General features: G+C 38.9%; 1 protein-coding gene across 1 annotated transcript in view; it reads left to right on the top strand.

Moving 5' to 3' along the window:
- Positions 1-19,645, top strand: part of LOC124161067 (division abnormally delayed protein) — a 1,055,554-nt gene that overhangs the window by 330,135 nt on the left and 705,774 nt on the right. The window lies entirely within an intron of this gene.

Here is a 19,645-nt window from a genome sequence, read left to right as displayed (position 1 = left end):
GTTGTGATTGGCTGAAGAACGGTGCAAGCTATAGTTTCAGCGACAGAAAAAGGGATGTGTCGATTTGCCTGGGGAAAAAGTTATCGGATTTCCATTCCTCGAGCCATCGCGGAAAACAATGGCGATAAACGTTTATTTTTTCCGCCATCATTGTAATCATGTATTGCTCGCTGAAGCTGTCCCTTGAAAGGGACGGAAAAAATGATCGTGTGGCTTAAGGAAAATTTGTCATCCAGCTCAATCAAAACCTTTTCCATAGAAATAATATTACTCAAGTACATGAAGTCTTGGTAGTACCTCTGGGATTAAAGATTTGATGCGTTGGGCCCCTTGCACACACACCGATTTGGGATGGCCGGTAAATTTCCGATCGATATTTTACCAGTTAAGCGCTGCAATCTCACACGCCGAATTTTTATCAGTCAAATGATCTCTTGCTTGTTTATTGTGCCGGCGCCAGTGATCCTTAGTGGCAATGACTGGCTGCTAAAGATCGCTTGCTTGGTTGTCGTGATCCAATAAAGCTGATTTAAAAAAGTGATAAATGAAGCGTGAGTTGTTGCAATGTATTTGCTTTACCGTCGTATAAAGCGCCAACAATTATTAATTTTAAAAAATAACCTAATGAATTTTACATTTTTATGCCCATAATATTATGCATCAAATATTGTAGACATGGCATTATAAGTATCTAATAAAGTATGCATACTCACAGTACTACTTACCGAATGCATTTTTGTTTTTAATTTAATGTTTATTGTGATGTCAAAGATTGGATCTGATAATCCTTGGTTGAGGGGATACACTTAGCGTTCGTGAAAAATTATTTAATTGTTCTTTCTGCTTCTGGCCCAGTTTTTGCCCTCAACATTGTATGAACAGATTAATATTTCCCAAGAACGTTCGCAAAGCAGTGGTCGGAGAGATAAAAAAATGTAATGGCTTGTTTCCCGCAGATATTCATTTGCCATTCCAATGGCGTATGAATGCACCTCGACTCTGCAGAAAGTTATTTTTCAACTCGCAATGACTTCATCGAAATGATTGCATCACAAGAAGCGGGTAGTCTTCATCGTATGATGATCTGGAAGTATAAAAAGTTCTCGGAAACGTTTCCTCTAATGGTGTGGCCATTAGGATGCAGCGAAGCTCAGGATTGCCATGTTTGCATTCCATGTCGACGAAAGTTTTATGACGGAAATGTCTTGCGAGTACATTGCGTATTACTTGATTCCACAATTTTTTGATCAGTCTTTTAGCTTTTGTATCACTAAATCAATGTTTTTCTCCCTTCTCAGCCAATTTAATCTAGAGACTTTCTGCGTTATATAAATAAATTCCAAATAAATGGACTTGTGACTATATTGTACTAAATTAAGCTAAAATATTTTGGTTTGAGCCTCCCTAGCAACAACCGAGAAGATCATATGCATGGAAAAGCCTAATGGTAAAACATGGCAGATGCAACGAAACGTCGCGACCACACAGACTAAAATGGAGAATGCTCTATTTTCTAGTATATATTCTTTTTCTAATTTATTGTTATTATGTATATATTTATTGCATTATTTGCTGATTGCAAGGTACCAAATAATATGTTTTATACTAAACAAACTTATTTCAATTCGTCATGTTTGTAATATTTTTCGTCGTGTGCCACACATGGCAAATTTTGCATTCCAAAAATAATGCGACGTGATGGAACAAAACTAAGGTCATTCCCGGGTTTAGTGCACCAAGATACATAGGAATTAATCATTAAAATAAAAAACAGAGTTATCGTAAGATAGTGTTATCTATCCCTTGGCGGATTGACTGAGGTCGAATAATAATTTGCATTCCGCCGAGATCTTTTGTTATATGCAAGGGACATTATCACTTCTATCATGGGTTGGTAATTTTATTTCAATATTCCAGGATTGAAATCTCATTTGTCAGGGCTTAATTCATATGCATGTTCTGAGTATTACTTGGAAAACCTTTCATGTGCTATTTCTCCATTACTTATAGCCAGCGGAATCTATTCAAAGTTGCCGAGGTATCCTGCTGTTGGATACTGGATTTTATTTTAAGGATACTTTCTCCCCTAATGATTGAATTTTATTACCACGATTTTTAAACGTATATTTAGTCATGAGCCTTACTAAAATATGATTTATAGATGGAATGAAAGACAATGGACTCTTCTGGGAAGAGAAGGTAGAATTGTTGGACAGTCTAGCTGATTCCAGTTGGACAGTTCCGATTCTATTTGGACAGTGTAGCTGATTCCCTCTTCTTTAATGTACTTTAGCCCAGTGGCGTAGCCAAGGGGGGGGGGGGGGGTCCGGGGGTTCCGGACCTCCCCACGTGAAAAAAAGAAGCACAAATATTTTCCTTAATAAAAGAAAACAAATTAAGGAAAAATCATGAATTTAAAAAGTATTTTTTCAACAAATGAAGTTTTTGCGATCGTGAAAAGTGTTAAAATTTGTTTAAAACCCATTACTTAGTACCCTATTTTCAAAACATTTCCCCCCCCTGGTTTTGGACCCCTCCCCCGAACGAAATTCTTGGTTACGCCACTGATTTAGCCGATGGACTTCATTGAATTGTACTCATTGTTAGTTCCATCTCATCCATTTGCCATGACAACGCAATGCCGCGTAATGCTCACCTTTGTGAGCTATCATTGCAACTTCCCGCCTTGTTCATCTCTCAACTAAAACGCCCGTAACTTTCACATCCTTGAGGTTCAAAGGAGGGCGTTAGAAAGGTTGAATGAGGAGAAGGCTGCGATGAATTGCCCGCCCATTGCTGCAATGGAACCATTTGTCGGCGTCACCTCCTCTTTGATGCTGGCTTGCAACGTTCCTTTTCGGCCCAACCTCACGTATTTTCCGCTCTCTTTCCTCACGCTTGTCCTCTCCTTGATTACACACACACTTCAGCTTACCCCTCGAGGATCTCAGTACTTCATATTCATCTCTCCTGTGTCCTTCAATGTTTTGTCCCACACTCTTCTCTAAACTCCTCCGCTGCGTTTGATATGGCGCTGAGGGATTTAGAAGCGAAACGGAAGAAGAATCCAAAGAACGGTTCAAAAAAGCGTGCGAGTCTGTTAGATTAAAGCGAAAGCCATGCAAAGGGGCAAAAAAACTATGTGATGAGAGGACGACTTTTGGTCTGTTGAGCGAAGTGAATATTAGAAACAATCTCGCTATTTCTTTTGCCTCCCTTACCGCATTTATAATAAAGAAGACTCGCCGGTTGGGAGAGAAAAAAAAATCTTGAGAATGTATCTTTTGCTCGGGATGAGAACACTCTGCCGTTAGTGCTTAGGAAATAACGACTCGTCTGCTTTTTTGGTGAAAGGTCTGTGACTTAGTAGGATTGGACGAGATGAAGAAAACAAAATGCTGGTGATAAAAAACCTGATGTAGTTTTGCGGAATGAGGAAGGAAAATGCTGCAATGATGGTCTCGAGTTTTTTTTCAAGGGAGAATGGAGTTGAGGTTATAAGCTGAGTTAAGGGAGAACAAGTATTGCTGAAAAAAAGGGACCAAAATAAGGAACTAGGCTGTGGAAGGGTTGGTTGTTTTTCGAACATGAGCCCATGGGACGACAAAGTTAAGCTATTCAAAGGGTGGGCGTTTGGTTCTATTTTTGTGAAAATATTTTTCGTTTTGCTCCGTGCGACTAATTTAGGCCATCAGTTTGCATTTTGCCCTGGAGAGATTTTACTCCTTTGTTCTGCTGTACAAAGAGCTCCCACTATTTCCGTGTTTTATTCAGAATTCTTTTAATGTTTGGATTTTTAACTGCAATTGGGACTGCAGTTAGTTTTAGGATCGAGTTTTTTAAGTTCTTGCTGTTCACTGAGCATTTTCGTGTGCATACTTTACAACTCCATGAGTCCAAATTCAACGCCCATCTTTTAAAATTAGATACTATGAACGTAATGACAACGTTTTTTTTAATGCTACATTTATGAGTGTGTACGGTTCATTTAATTAGTCTCTGCTAACCGTGGTGGCGTTCCGAGTGTTATTTTCTCAGTGCTATCGAGATTAATCTCAATTTGCTGATGTGTATTAATACTTCTTTATATTGGTGGGTAGTAATTATAATCTTTCCCTCGTTACTACTTTTTAGTTTTATTTTGTGGGTACATTTTGTAAAACGCTGCTCGTTTAATATTCATATTTTTATACCTCTCTGTTACTCAGAATGAGACTCATACGCTTGGGTTCTTCTGTAAAATTTGAGTGAACTAATTGCATCCATTTCACTTGAATGAGCCAGAAGTATTGTTTTGCTTTAATACCTTTTAGTGAATTAGTTTTATTGTGTAGTGCTTACTGGTCTGGTTCCAAACTGAAGAGTTTGCACTCTTATTAGAAATTCACTTTAATGTTGTTTATGTCATTTGCTCCTCCATTCAGTTACATGTGCTTGAAATGTTATTATATCGGCGTTATAAAGTGATGATGGCGGCCTATTATGTATGTGTATACGCTCCAATGGTATGTACCGCCAGCGCAAGCTACAGTTGTAGTTACGATACACAATTGCGTGCCATGCCTTGGGCTGACAGCTCCTCTGCAGCGCCTGTACGAGGTGAAAAGTTGTATGCTGTAACACCAATGATATTTTTCGCGAATCTTGGAAGTCATAAGGGATAATGTTCCTCCTGATGATAAAGATAAACAATTGCTTTAGACGTTCTAAGAAACAAAAACACACTAGTCAACAGCATTATATTTATTTTTGATGAAAATTCTTATTAGAAAATATTCCTTTGAATTTATTGGATATAATTAAACCCACGTAGTTTCATTAATAGTGTTCCCTTCTAAGTTCACAGAATACCATTCCTCTAGCGTCTACATTCGATCTGTCGACCATTGGTAACCCAAGTGATAGTAATCGAAAATTACCTCCTCCAAGGCAGCCCTGGGAATTTTTTCGGGTACCCTAGAAATTTCGAAATGTTTCCTTTGCCTTCACTTCATTCGAATTCATCTCTTATTAACTTTTTGTGGTGTTTTCGATCAAAGAAAAAAAGTGCTTAGTTCAGCTCAACTTCAATTCAACTCAAGGTAATACAAATGGAAATGCCTTAGCTTTACAAGCTCACTCAAAAATTACTAATAGAACCAAAAATATATTTTATTTATATTATTAATGACTGCCAAGGAAATATAAAGCAATGTCTGAGAAAGGAGGGTGATATTCCAGCTAGAAACATGATTTGAGGCGTTATAAAGTGATGATAGCGGCCTATTATGATCTGATGATTACTATGATTTCGCTGATCTGCAGATCATTTGGACCCGAAGACGGGAGCTGGAACGCGCCCGAAACTGTCGTCCGCAAAAACATGAATCAACGCGGTGTAAACCCGGAAAACCATCACCAATCAACTCACCGCGGGAGCCTCCGTAATAACATGATTTGAGATTGCCAACTTACTAGCTAAGCCTGAACGAATACCGATTGAAGGAGTTAAATACATTATTTACTCCTTCATCTGGCAAAATATATTGCAATCATTCATTTTGAAAATTAGTCCCTTTGAAAAGCAAAATAGAAATCAACCGCTTTAAACCCAATTATTTTAATACATGGACTGCCAGAGGGGAATCCTGAGGGCCACATTCAATAATATAGATGGTGTGAAAAGTTTTTCCTTTTAAAAAATCGTATCTTTGCCGACTTAAAAGGCGATTGGTGAAGCGGCTTTGAAGTCTTATCGATCGCGAAAATTCAATCATACATTTTTACGCATATAGAAAAGGAGAAATAGTAATCGATCCCATTCAATCGAGGAAATCCTCTTCAAAATAGAAAAACTCGTTTTCATCAAGTGTGGAGTGGGTCGAGTGTTTGAATTTTTTGAAAACTCCTTTTGCTTTCTGTGGATGAATTGCCAGAGCGCTGTCGAGCTGAAAGATGAATGGCTCTTGCAGGGAAGCGGTAAACGGTTGAAAGGATGAAGCAAAAGGATTAAGGACGAGAAAGAGAGAGAGAAAAATGACGGAAAGTGTGGAGCAAAGTGGGAAAGAAGGAAATGGATTTTATAAGGGAAACGAATGCCCACGTCCGGGCTAAGTCCTCTCAGTCTCGTTCAAGTGTGGAGACGGAAAACAGTTGACGAACGGTTGTCGCAGTACGGGAGGTTGCTCTCTCCGCGGGGCCGGCCTTGGCTCGAATTATCCCGTGAATTTTTGAGTCTAGTTCTCCCTCTTTCGCTCTCTCTCCGACAAAAGGCCGAGTCCGGGCGTAGTCCACTCGAAACGCTCGTTATATTTCGCGAGCCGGTCGGGGACGCAGTGAGCAACAAAAAAAAGTCAATCTCCTACTCTCTCGCTCTCCCTTCAACGGCAAAAAGTATTCCTCTCCTCCCTTTCGTTTGTTTATCCTCTTTCGTTTTGTACCATATTTCCGTATCTAATTTTTATTTCACGAGTCCCTAACCCCTCCCTCGAGAATTCTCGCTACTGGGGCTGAAAAAGAACAGAATTTTCCCTATTTTCAATTTCTGTTTTCCCACGTTTCATGTAGTCCAAGCGTGCTTGTAAATATGTTTCTGTATATCGCGTATAATTTAACGTCCTCGTGAAAATGTGTAACTAATGTAGTACCTCTGACTCGCTAGGGAGTAAAGCGAAATGGTCTCGAATCCTGGCGGTGAGTTAATTTTTTTGGCCAAGACGATATCGGATTTGGTTTTTTTTTGTTGACTTTTTCCATGTTCGTGTGCTCTCTGGCCGAGGAAATGTGCGCAAAAAATCTTTTCTGCTCATTAAAATGAATTAGTGGATGCTAGGCGAATACGATGCGTTGTTCTGGGGTCCAAACTTAAGCATAAAAAAATATGAGTGTGCCGACCCAGTTTTTACGGTGCCTCTGACTCTTTTCGCAGTTAAATTTTATGTGGAAATTAAAATTTTTCGCTATAACTATTGAATTGATTACGTATGAATTATATTCTTGTGTGTTTTTTATGGAGGTAAGATGAAGGTCGCTTTGTTATTTAGCGTTAATTTCGTTAAAAATATAATTACGCTTCCTTAGGGGTTAACAAATGAAACATTTACGACGTATTTTTTACCTGTGGTGTATATTTGTCGATAAAAATGTTACGTTTTGTTGATGATAATGGAGGTAGTAAATAAAGTATTAATGGAGACTCAGAAATGCGTGGCTGGAGTAAATTCAATTCTTTGGAGGCAATCGCAACTAATGCGGTTTCTATCTTAAATGGCGTAAAGGTGGGATAGGAGAGGTAGATAATTGAATTTATAGATTGAATGCATGGGAACGATGCCTACTGTGAATTGAAGAGACAAAGCGAGGACAGTAGGAATTATTTGCGAAGGCTTCATGAAAACCTATCTTTACCGGTAAAATGCTTACATTAATGACTTCACTGAATAAGTGGTCACTTCCTTATGCTACCAATTTTATTCAAACTATTATTTGGCCACTATGTAAGGTTTTACCGTGTATAATGTATCTTTTGTAGCGGTATGTTACCCTGATCTGCCTTAGCGCGTCACGAGAGCCTAGGGTCTCTTCTACTCCGGATTACCCTATACTTTGAGTGGTCCAAGCCGCGACGGAATTGCAAAGTGGAAATGAAGCCGCGACAAAATGTTTAGGGGTACCGGTGTTGCCTTTACACGCGAGCGTAACTGTCCTGCTCCCATTTTAAGCCCTCAACTATTCTTCTCTCTAATCCTTGCTCATTCCTCATGCTTTGCATGCTCACATTCTGCTCTTCATTACTTCCACTCCATCCTGTTCCTTCGGCATAGGCTGAATATCATGAGGCATCTCCTGCCTTGCTACTTGAACCCATTCCTGAAGCCGTCTCTTCTTTATGGGAAACATTACCTACTCCCCTGCCTCTCATTTTCGGGAATAGGCGTGCGAATTCTCACTTAACTTTGCGTAAATTTACCGATCCTTAGAAAGTACAACATTTGTTGTACAGCTTTGTAGTTATGTATTTTAAAGTACTTCAAACGGCAGTGAAAGACCCCATGCATAATAGGTGAAAATGCAGGATGAATCATTTTCGTGGTGAGATGTGAGATGATCCTTAATGTGTGGTTAACATGAACCGTGAGCACGGGTGATCTTTCGGGAAAACTCTGGAAAATTTTCAGACTGTGTAAAATTTAACTTATTCATTGAGGCGACTTCTATTACTGTGGGTGTTCGCTGGGTTATGTTTTCAAATGGCTTTTTTTGTGTCCCTTATATTTGAAAATCTTTTTAGTAAAGCAGATGATGGGGTTTGTCTATTGTACTTTACTATGGCTTGGATTATGAAGTAAGTAGTTGTAGTGATTGTGGGGCACACTTTATGTATGGACTCGACAAATTATTGGCGTTGTAATTTCGTTCGTGCATTCGCGTAATTACACGCCATACTGAGAAATTAATGCAGTTCTAGGCTGCGATTTACGTGTCCCTAGTGAAACGGCCTTAAGAAAAGGCTATGAAAAGTTTTTGAAGAATTTGGGAAAATATGGAATGCGGGGTGAATCTTTATGAATTTGAGTGTGCGATATTCCAAGATTTTATGGTGCCCATAAATTGGAAACCCAATTCTAACTTCATTTCTTCCTAAATTCAAGAATTCAGATGGAGTAAGGTTGTTGGCCGTGAATAGCACTATTTCAGAGCAACTATTTGGTTGATGGACTTATTCTTCTTAGAGGTTCCAGGTAAATATTAGCTATAGTAAAATATAAATCGTCCATATGGACTCCTCATTGCAATTTCCTCCTTCTTTCCTGATTTTTCTCATTCATGCAAACCATTCCACTCTCTCCCTTCCTGCTTTCATGCTTCATGATCTTTCTTTTCTCCCTTAAAAAATCCGCTCCGTGGAATTTCACTCCTTTTTTCAGATTCATTCACTGGAACCCTATATTCTCTCCTCCTCTCTTTTTTCCGCATCTCCTTACTCACTGCCGATTCCTTTTTCCCTTCTCCTTATATTTTTTTCCCTCGCGGAATGACCTGGAAAACTGAAATGTTGGGACTCCACAGACGGCACAATCTTATCCGCCCTTAATGAAAGCTGGCTTGGCCCTTCCTTTCTCCTCTCTCTCTCTCTCTTATGCATCTGTATCCCTATCCATGCCTTTTTTATCCTTCTTTTTCCTTTTTCTGCGTTTCCCCGGGCTTCATTTTCCTCATCTCCCCACGTCTTTTCCAACTCCGAGGAACGGCGCTTTACGGTTTGGTCCTTTTTTTCCTTTGTTCGGAGTAGTACTCCACAGTGATTGCTCAAGGTAATTTCTTGGACATGAGATGTATATAACATGTGGTGAATGGTTTATGACTTAGCTTCTTTTTTTCTTGGGTTCTCCTGTATCCCATTTTATTCACTGACAGTTGTGTGCTATTTGGAAGCATTTATTTGTGATTAATATAAATTTCTGAAGTGTATTTGCGTGGACTGGTGGTTAATTTCCTCTTTTAATTCCGATATGGAGGCGTGGCGTGAATTTAGACTTTTATTGAGTGGCCGTATGCGGGAGATTTTTCCATCTCTTGTTCGGATTCACATTCTTATATACTGGTAACATGGAGTTTGTTTAATGTCATCTATAATTCAATATTTAGTACCCTATTTTTATTAGTACGAATTTTATACTCTAAGAATGTATCATTTAAAGCGACATACACGAACATACATTATCATTCAACTAGAAATATTCTACATGTTATACATTCACAATAAATTCACAGGTAAGGAAATAAAGGGATAGGAACACACAATAGAAATAGGACGAGGACAACGGTGCTGTGGGTGATGGAAAAAGCCAGAAATCATGAGGGTAGAAATGCGGCCTGACTGGGCCTCGAACCCGGAACCTCCCGGTTCTGGCCGGGTGCTCTTGTAAAATAATGATTTGTAATTACTTTAAACTTTCAAACTATCTAATGAGATATATTATATTTTATGATCGTTATTGCTAAGGCTTCAGTTTAACATAGATTAGGTGTGCTATTTATTTTTGTAATGGTGGTTTGTTATTTCTTTTCGATTAGCAGTATATTTGGTGTAAATAAAGAATTGGAAATTATCCATTGGAATGGTATTGAGGTGGCTCCTCAGATGGAGAGTGTGATTGATTTCTTTACAGAATAATGAGGTCCTTCTGGGACGACCTCCATTGTTAGCGATTTTGGTGGCGAAAAGGTGTAGAAATCACGCAGATTTGAGTAAGGTAGTGGGTTGGTATTTTTCAGAGAATATCCTATTTTTTACCTTCCTCTCTCAAATTCCACCAACCATTGATATAATCCGATGGCATAAAATATAATCACTTAGTTTGATTGATTACTACACGCTCTCAACGAATTCATTGTCCAAAAGTACTGCCCTTCGTATTGCTATTCCTATTCTGTTCTCTGTATCTCGACTATTCCAGCCCCTATCGCTTTTTCCCACACGTTTCCTCTCTATAGTATTCCCCGGCTGTCTTCAGTGAGGTCCCATGGAGAGGGCTCCTTCCTCCATGTATAAAAGATCTTCTCCATTTCCATTTACGATGCAATCCATCTCATACCACCGCGTTCGTTTTCGCCATCCTACTCTTGTTACGATATCTTCCACGCCCTTTTTATATGGGGTCTTTTAATTCAGCTCAAGGAGATAGTATGTCACGGATACAGGCCGTTTTACGCGATGAACGATCTTGCAAATCTGGGTGAAACTTCCATTTAATGACAAAATCTCTGCTCATTCGGTGAGCAAATTTCAACGAAAAAGAGTAGTTCCGTCGTGTTTGTCCACCAATATTGCCACAATGTTGCCTAACTTCAATAAGTCGAGGGGAAAATCTCTGAATCTACTCCATGTCAATATCTTTCCTTCTCCTGCTTTATGCGGTCCCTCAAGCTCGTTTTACATGATGAACAACTATGCGAATGAATGTATCCCCATGATCGCTTCAAACACCTGCTTTAATCGAAGAATTTTCGACGCAGAAACGATGCGCAGACTATCGATAGTACACATCGTTTCCAGCGATATTACCGATAACAACTGATCTTATGAAATTTTACTTGTTTCTTTAAATCCGTGTTATTATTTTATATTTTTCCGTGAGGAAAGTGGCATGAATTAGAACCAATGCTGGGTACCGTTTTGTATTTTATTGGTTGAAGCCTTGGTATTCAAGGATTTTTAAGCATATGTGGGATATCGCGACTATTTCCTGTAAAGAATCCTTTGGTTGAATACTTTTTGACATTTTTTCTCACGGCAATATGGCGTTCGAGAGATCAAATGTATGAAATCCCAGAGAGCCATGTATCTGTACGTGATTCATCAAGCATGAAGAAGTCCCCCGAGCTTAATTTTTCGAAGCAGCTTTTGAGGTATAGTCAATCATTTGGACGTAAAGCGTAAATAGTGAGTGTATATCAAAATTAAATGAAGTATAGTGGGCAGATACTTACTCCCGCAACCTTGAAAGCTACTTAGGGCATCTTTTTGAGGACGTTTTTATTGCCTCGGTGTGTTAATTGGTAATTCCGGCGTGATATAAAGGGATTCTTATACATGCCTAATTCGAATCCACGTCTAGACTGTCGGAATTTTCCTCTTTAGTATTTTCATATTTCAGTTGAGCTTATTACTAGAATTTGGTTTGAGTACTACTGTGTTTTTGTGTACCTAAATATTGTGATATCTTCTATGTTCATGAACATTATAATTGTGTGATGTGACCGTGTAGTCCTTAAACAGGTCTATGTTATTTCTTATGTCCAGGAAAGTGCAAGCAAGATTAATTCAACGTACGCTATATCTAATTGTGATGCAACTTATGTAATTTTATTGAGATTTCAGTTTTGCTATGCAACGCGAAGGATTTGAATAATGCCTGGCGACTTTTAATCTGTTCGATCGTATGTATGATTGTATTTTACAGAGAAGTTAAGTTAAGTTTTCTTTTATTACTTAATTTTTGATTGGCCATTAAGGAGTCTTTTTTTTGGAGTTGTTTTCATGATTTTGTATTAAAGATTCCAAATCCCAATCTTCTGACATAGCTTTAAGCTTCGAAATTTAGCGTCTTTCTGTCATTTGTCCGTATCGTAGACTAAATACATGTACTGTTTTCTTAGATAAAATGTTTTTAATACTTTTATTTCTTCGTCTTGTTTTGATTCATTGAAATATTCTAGTTATATAGTCCATTATCGAATTGGAGATATAAAATACTGGAAATCATCTCGTTTATATCATTCCTAGCCGTGCAAAGTAAGAAGTAACTAATTTTTATATCACAAGGCACTCGGATGAAACGGATTAATTGAATGAATAAGATATTTCTATGAGCAAATGTTCGTTGTGTACCTATATTCGGATCCCTTTCTCTTGTCTTTTTTAATTATTTTTCTTCTCGCTTAGCATAATCTGTGGGACATGTAGGAGGCGTTTCATTCCAAAGTTGATGTCGGGGAGTATGTAATCCCTGACTAATTGACTAAATAAATTATCCGTTTTCGACACTCTCACCCTGCTTTCCGGCTAGTCTCTTCCATTAAGTCTCCTCAAACATTCTCCCCACACCCTACCTTAACCCCTTCCGCTCCCACCTGCACGGAACTACCTCTCTATGTTTACTCTCCCTTTTGTCTGTTCTAATTTGACCACCCCCCGCTTTCCAACCCGCGCTGCTTCTTACTTTTAATTCCCTCGTTCTGACCACCTGCGCCGTCCCTATCCTCCTCCTAATCTGCTGGCTTAAGTACGTAGGCTCCCCTTTTCCTTTCTCATTCGCTGCATGTCCGCATAATCTCTGCTCTCGTTACGTAGACAGTGCGACGATGGACTCTTAAAAATTTGACTCACAAGGAAAGTTCCTCAAGTGTCAACACCGTATCCCGTTCAAATTTCTCTAGGTGATATTAAATGGACACCCGTGGGATGTGGTTTCGGTTTCAGTCTCCTTCGCTGAATACTTTTCGAGGTAATAGCGATGGAAAGTTACCAGAAACTATTAAATTTATGGAATCAGCAGTGCAACATTAGACCCTTATATGTACTCCGTTGCTAGGACGAAGACACGGCGCATTGTTGTAATGTGGGTTGCATAAAGTTAGGAGTTTTTTGTGACTTTTCCGTCGCTAATATCTCGATAAGTATTTAGCGTTGATGGCTGAAACCAAATCCACATCTCATGGGTATCCATTCCCTATCACCTAACGAAATTTGAATGAGATCTGGTGGTGTCACTTGGGGGACACTTCCCTTGTTAGCTGTTCCACTGGAATCGGAAACGTATGTGGCTAGAGTTGAAATACTTTTTTCATTGAAATAAATCGTAGGTTTTCACGGTGAATACTATAGATAAAATCTTTTCGGGTTTGGCTCCGAGTAAGGCTGTTTAAGGCCCACTTTTTTTCGTGTAGAAGAAGCTTAACCGAGACTCTGGGCGGAAAAATAGCCAAACATGGAGACCGTTGATTAAAGGCCGTTTTACACGGTACACGGAATTGCGCAATCTGACGTACGTGCGAAGGCGCAATCAAAATTGCGTCGTGTGAAGCGGCGAATCGCTAGAACACATGCGAGAATGCGTGGATGCGAGACGGCAAAATAGGCCCTGTTCTAATTGCGTTCATGCATTCGTGCAATTCCACACCATTTAAAAAATAAATGCAGCTCTAACCCGCGCACCGTGTACTGTGTAAAACGGCCTTAATAAAAACAACTATCGCGGACACAATTCAAACTCCAACTCCCTGACCTAATTTGAATCGGCTAGCTAACAGTGGGTCTCAAACATCTTTTGGTTAGCTTACTATAAAAACCCGGCGTGGACCAAACTTGGAATTCAGTCTTAGGAATTCAATCCTGATGACAATGAAGGAGTTTCACATATTCAGGAGAAATGTTGCCCTAAACGGCATTACCTGGTCGTGCCCGAGAAGGTTTTATCTATTGTAATAATAGTAATTTCCCGGCGGATCTATATATTGTAGCTGGTTATCTAATACAAATGCATTTGTTTTGTAGCTGCCTTCGGACCCAGTCTCTTTTATTTTTCGTAGTACGAGCTTCATGCTCTCCAATTCGTGATAAGTAACAGCGTTAGATAAAACTCATTTACTTTGCTCGATGTGTAGGGTCTTGTTTTTGACATGGTGATTTTCAGCCCGTGAACTTGACGGTATAATTACTTATTTTCGTGTACAGCGTTCTTTCTGTTTGATATCGAGGGTAATACATCTAGCGTCAGGATTTGGGTGGGTGACGGAGTAAGTAATGATCCACCTCGTCTTATCAATCATCGGGTTAATAAGATTAGATGAATTATTTATTTACGGAGATTAACCTATACACCGTTCTCCCTCTTAACATACCATATCCTCTTTCAGGATTAGAATTATAACATGGTTGTGTTATATTTTTTGATGGTATTTTTATGCATACAAGTCTATATTTTCTTTGTTGTATAGTTCCTTTTCTTATATAATATCAATTTTTCTTTTGCAGGTAAGTCTCGTGTTCTTTGGAATATGCAGCGGACGCTCCGTAACGCTGTACGTCTTGTAAGTACAATATAACCCTGTAGATATGCGAATCGAGCATTAAATGACAAGTGGCTAATTATTGGCTACCTACTAGGCATAAGTCGAAAAAGAATCGTGAAGCGATTGGAGGATATATCACATGGTAATGAGAAGTGATCTTTTTGTCACATACTCACGGATGATTAAATCAACTGAACGAATGATTCTAGCGAAAATAATTTTGTGTTGGTTTCACAAGAGGAAACCAATGTAATATTCCCTCTGATATTTTTCCATCGAATGAGTAATGTTTTCCTAAGTCTTTTTTCATAATTTAATTTCGTCGCAGTAAATTAATTCTCTATCGTTGGGTTTATCGTTGGGAAATAAACCTCAGCTGTAGCTTCCGCGCGGGATGCCCTAGGAATGCTTCCGTAATTAACATTTCACAAACTTGTCACCGCAAGAGGTACAATTTTATGGCCCGGGCTATAAATTGCGAAGCTCTCTCTCTCTCTCTTGAACGGTCGAGAGAGGAGGGAGGGAAACCTTTAACGTGTTATTTTATCCGCTATCTCGCGGCAACAGCCGCGGGAGGTATAGCAATGTCAAAGAGTTGGCCTTTCGGGGCCGTAAAACTGTTTTCGTTTTACCGAAGAATCACTCGTTCCGCGTTGCCTGACTTCCCCGTTCGGCTTGTATACATCGCCTTTATCTGGAATTTCGTTATTCGCTCCTCCTGTCTTCCCCATACCGCGTGACTCGCATCTCCCAGCGTTTGCAATGATTTATTCCGTGGCACACACGAAAGGGACCATCGCGTGCCGCCAGTAGAACCCCCCCCCCCCCCAGTAAATGCTTTGAGGCTTCTTTCCCCCCCCCCCCCCATCTCCCCACCGTCCCCCCAAGAAATAAAGTGGAATCCGCCTCTTCGATCGTAATTTGGAAAAAAGGCTTGGGATATACGTACAGCGTGAAACGGTCACCTGTCAAAGGGAACAATCTGGTGTGGGTATCTTCATTCAAATAGAATCAGGTCGGTGGTTTATATTTGCGTGTGTGAGAGAGGGAGGAGTAAAAATATTCTCTTCATCAAAAACGGGGAAGGGGGTCTTGAGCGACCTTGAGAAATCCTCAGGGTAAGGATATGAGCGAGTGATTTGTAGCTTCAGAGCTTGTGGCCAAGATTGAAATTCCTTACCGACGCGTGACCCTATCCCCCAGTCTTACTCTTTTCCATGACCGATTATTACTATAGTATTCTACCGATTAAGGTAGATAAGATCGCAAATTATAACGATAGTTGATATTGTTTGATGCCCATTCCATTCCTTGTGTATTACGGGGACACCAGAGTTCCAAGGAAAGCATAAAATAATGTTATTAAATAGTTAATATTGACCCAAATTTTGATCATCGATTGGTTCAAGCACGAGAAATTCATAAATGCTAATAAATTATTTCTAAGGTTATGATGTCAGCATTATCGTTTTTCATGTTTAAAAAATGCACGGCTCCTTTGGCTGAACCTCTGCGGCTCGTGCGGCCTAAAAATGTTTGAGAAGTATATCTTTATGAACTTATTAATGAAGTGGAAAATGCTATCTCTGCTTTGAGCATTTTTTAGTGAATTTTAAAGTGATGAATTCAATAGCTTTCAAGTTACGCTGTATTAGGAAGGATTCACCCGTGCTTCTCCCTTTACGCCAATACGGGTTGCCTATTCCATGCATGTACTTTTTAGCACCATTTTTCACTGTTTAGACTTTATGTGTCGCTTTCAAAGTCTTATGTTTATGGAATTAAATTGAAGTTTAAACACTAATTATTAACGAATTCCATCGAAATAACATGCTCTAATAAATATTCAAACCTAGGCACGAAATTTTAGCAGACTTATTCTAATGTGTTCTACATATTTATATTTTTGATATTGCATTCAATATCTGGGTGAATTGCGGCTTCTATTGTTTTGTCGTGCCTCTAAAGCACTTAAGATGCTCCTTAAGTCGAAGACCACTTCGTCTTGGAATTTTATATATTCTTTCAATTAACTTTTTCTTGTGGTAGCTTCTAGTGTGCTTTGTTATTTATGGAATTTAATTGTGACGAAGCGTTTACGCTTCTATAAACTTCTCTCGAGTAGCATTCTTCAAAACTTTGTATCTCTTGTTAGGATTCACCTCTTCATTATCTCGTGTAAAATGTTAAATATTGTTTGGAAATATTCTCGGTGGGTATTCCTGGCCTCGGAATAGTTTTAAAGGTTAATCAGAATCTGCTTATCTGAGTTACAATTAATCGAACTTCAAGCAAAACTTCGCCTCAGAATTTTTTTCTATCATTCTCTAGCTCAAGCGGTTGTTTCCCGGTTCTTATAACTACGTAGCAAATTTACGAGTCCTTAATTAATGGTAGTACAGCTTGAACCGTTAGACTCAGAGGAAAAAAAATAATTAAGTACTTTTTTATGTGTAGCAGATACGTCAGTGGCGGATACATATAGGTGCGCCCCACCCCTTTAAGGGGCCGCCCGTATTGCCTAACAATGCAGAACTACAATTGTAACTTTTTTATATCTTAAGATAGAATTGTCTATGCGTATTTTCAGTTTAAATAAAACTTTATTTAAGGTTGCACGTGAATTAATTATTTGTCATTATCACAAAAGTAAAGGTAGCTCCCCTCTTGAGTTTTTTCTGAACCCGATACTGAGGGATGTACAACATTTTTTGAGGCTGTATCTTTCTCAGGAATGTCAAGTGTCCATTTAAGGGCAAACATCTGCAGCATAGCAACTTATTATTCAAACAAACTTTCTTAGGGCATTACGCATTGCATTTTTTAGTATATGAACTTTTTTGTGTTTATTTTCCGCTTCCTCTTAATGATTTTTGCCATTACCATACTCTAAATTGGAATTTGGATCATTTTTAATGAGCTATCCTTAAGCAGTTTTAGTTGAAACCTGTAGCTTTAAGGTGTGTTTCTGAATTAATTATGGAAGAAAAGGAAAAGTTTCTTTAGGTAAGTAGAGGAACTAATTTGAATGAAACGCCGTGAGATAACGCAAAAAAGACTCTGATAGCATTTTTTTCATGGAAAAACCGAAGATGTGAAGCATCTCTAAGCTATCCAATGTAGCAGTTATTATAAAGTTTTAATGAAGTCTTTTTTTCTTCCAATCTAATTACTCAGTTGTTGTTGTTCAGATTTAATGACGAATAAGGACACCATTTCCTTCTCTTAATTTTCTCTGCCCATAGCTCATTTGATTTCCTCCGCTGTCTTTAATTTAAAAGTTTTTAGTTTTTCAATATTTTATTGCATGGAATCCGGTTGACTCGGTAGTAAAATGCGCATTCAAATTGGTCATTTCTTCGTGCATCGACCCATAATTTTCTCTTGTTCTATAATTGGTAATTTATCCTATACGTCTTCTTTTAATGTTTGTTAACGTTTCTAAGCGTAGTAACGATCGGTGTTTAGAGATAACAAGGAATACATCTCATTGAAAAAAGCGGCAATAGAATGTTGTTTTTCCTAACCGGTAGTAGTTGGTGAAATTCGGGAAAATCTTGAACTAAAGTAATTTTGAATTTATGGGGATGCCAATGAGTAGTCATTCAATTTTTTGGCGAACATTCATGGAGAGAATAGAAATGAGTTTCTTGTGTATTTTAATAATTTTGTGGGCGTCCCATAATTAAAGGTGCTTATATTGATATAATTTGGATACTATATAGTTTTATGAAACTGTATATAATATGGATAAGAATTTGGTTTATGCTCTGCAACTCGTAGGGAAAGGGGCTTCATCTCCATCCCTGAGATATGAATAGTAGCCGTGCGACTTTTGTTATACGCATCTCCATATGCGACCCTCGAAAGAAAAAAATCGGGATTGGTTCATTAGGTTGGGGGAAACTTTACAGGGGGATTCTAACAAAGGGGGTAAACTTGAGACAGCATTTTCCTACCATTTCGGTGGAGAGGGTTTGAACCCCTGTACTCCCCTGCTCGCTACGCTCTTCTATTTATGGCACTACAGCTCGTACTTTATTCGACTCTTTGCTCATGCTTTTTTCTCTTCCTAGTTTTAACTCATCACAGAAACCTCTCGCACCGGAGAACCATCTCAATTCCGGGTGGTTACTCTTCCGGCAAATCTGGAAAGTTGGGGGAGGTCATGGAAAGTAAAGAAAATATCAGGAGTAATGGTATTTGCTGTAAAAAAGAATGGTATTAGAGGGTAGAATGTTGTGGAAACGAGGGAGGGTAAGGAAAAGAATAGGATTTCTGGATAGATTGAAAGGGATTAGGCCTTACAGTGAATTGAAGAAGGTAGCGCTAGCGGGGGTACTCGTCATGTTAAATAAAAACTTTTGGGCTATGTCGCCGCGTCAATTTTTGGGTGGCCCCAAACGTTTCCAGTCCGATTGACGCGGCGACATAGCCCAAAAGTTTTTATTTAACATGCTTATTTATTCCGGCCGTCTCCCTTTCCATTATGGGTTTACATTTTCAATGTGCAAAGAGGCCTACTCATTTTATTCTGTTTGTAAATCTTCCTTACCCTTTCTCGCTTACCCAGGAGCCCCAGGAGTCTTCCTTGCAGTTTAGTTTTTCACATTCCCTCCCAACTCAGTACTCGCTCTACTAGGACCTTCTGTCTCCTCCTTATCTCATTTAAATCTGTCTCTCCTCGTTCACCATGTCCAGTACTAAGTCATTCTTCTGCCAATCCATCCAATCCACCTTCTCCAATCTTCTCCAGACCCACATCTGGAAGGCCTCCTGTGTTTTCTCGACATTTTGCCATGTCGTCTTTTACGATGCCGTAACGTCCATGTTACCGCACTGTAAATGGCTACATTCTAGATCTGACTCTTTATTATACTTTCCTTCATATACTTATGCAAAGATCATCTCGTTAGCTCTTTCCTGTTCTTGGAAACATCCTTAATGTTCAGGTATAAATTCCCTGAATTATCTTTTATTGCATATTTTATTTTCTAACTCTAGTATTCCGAAAATGTCATTCGGGTGGATCTCTGAAGCAGCTATAATTTATATTTCATCGTTTTTAACTTAATTTAGTATAAAGGGT

The sequence above is a fragment of the Ischnura elegans genome, chromosome 6 (genome assembly GCF_921293095.1).
Source record: "Ischnura elegans chromosome 6, ioIscEleg1.1, whole genome shotgun sequence".
In the NCBI taxonomy this organism is placed as follows: Eukaryota; Metazoa; Arthropoda; class Insecta; order Odonata; family Coenagrionidae; genus Ischnura; species Ischnura elegans.
The sequence above is the reverse complement of the archived record's forward strand: the minus strand, read 5'-3'. Positions and strand labels throughout refer to the sequence as shown.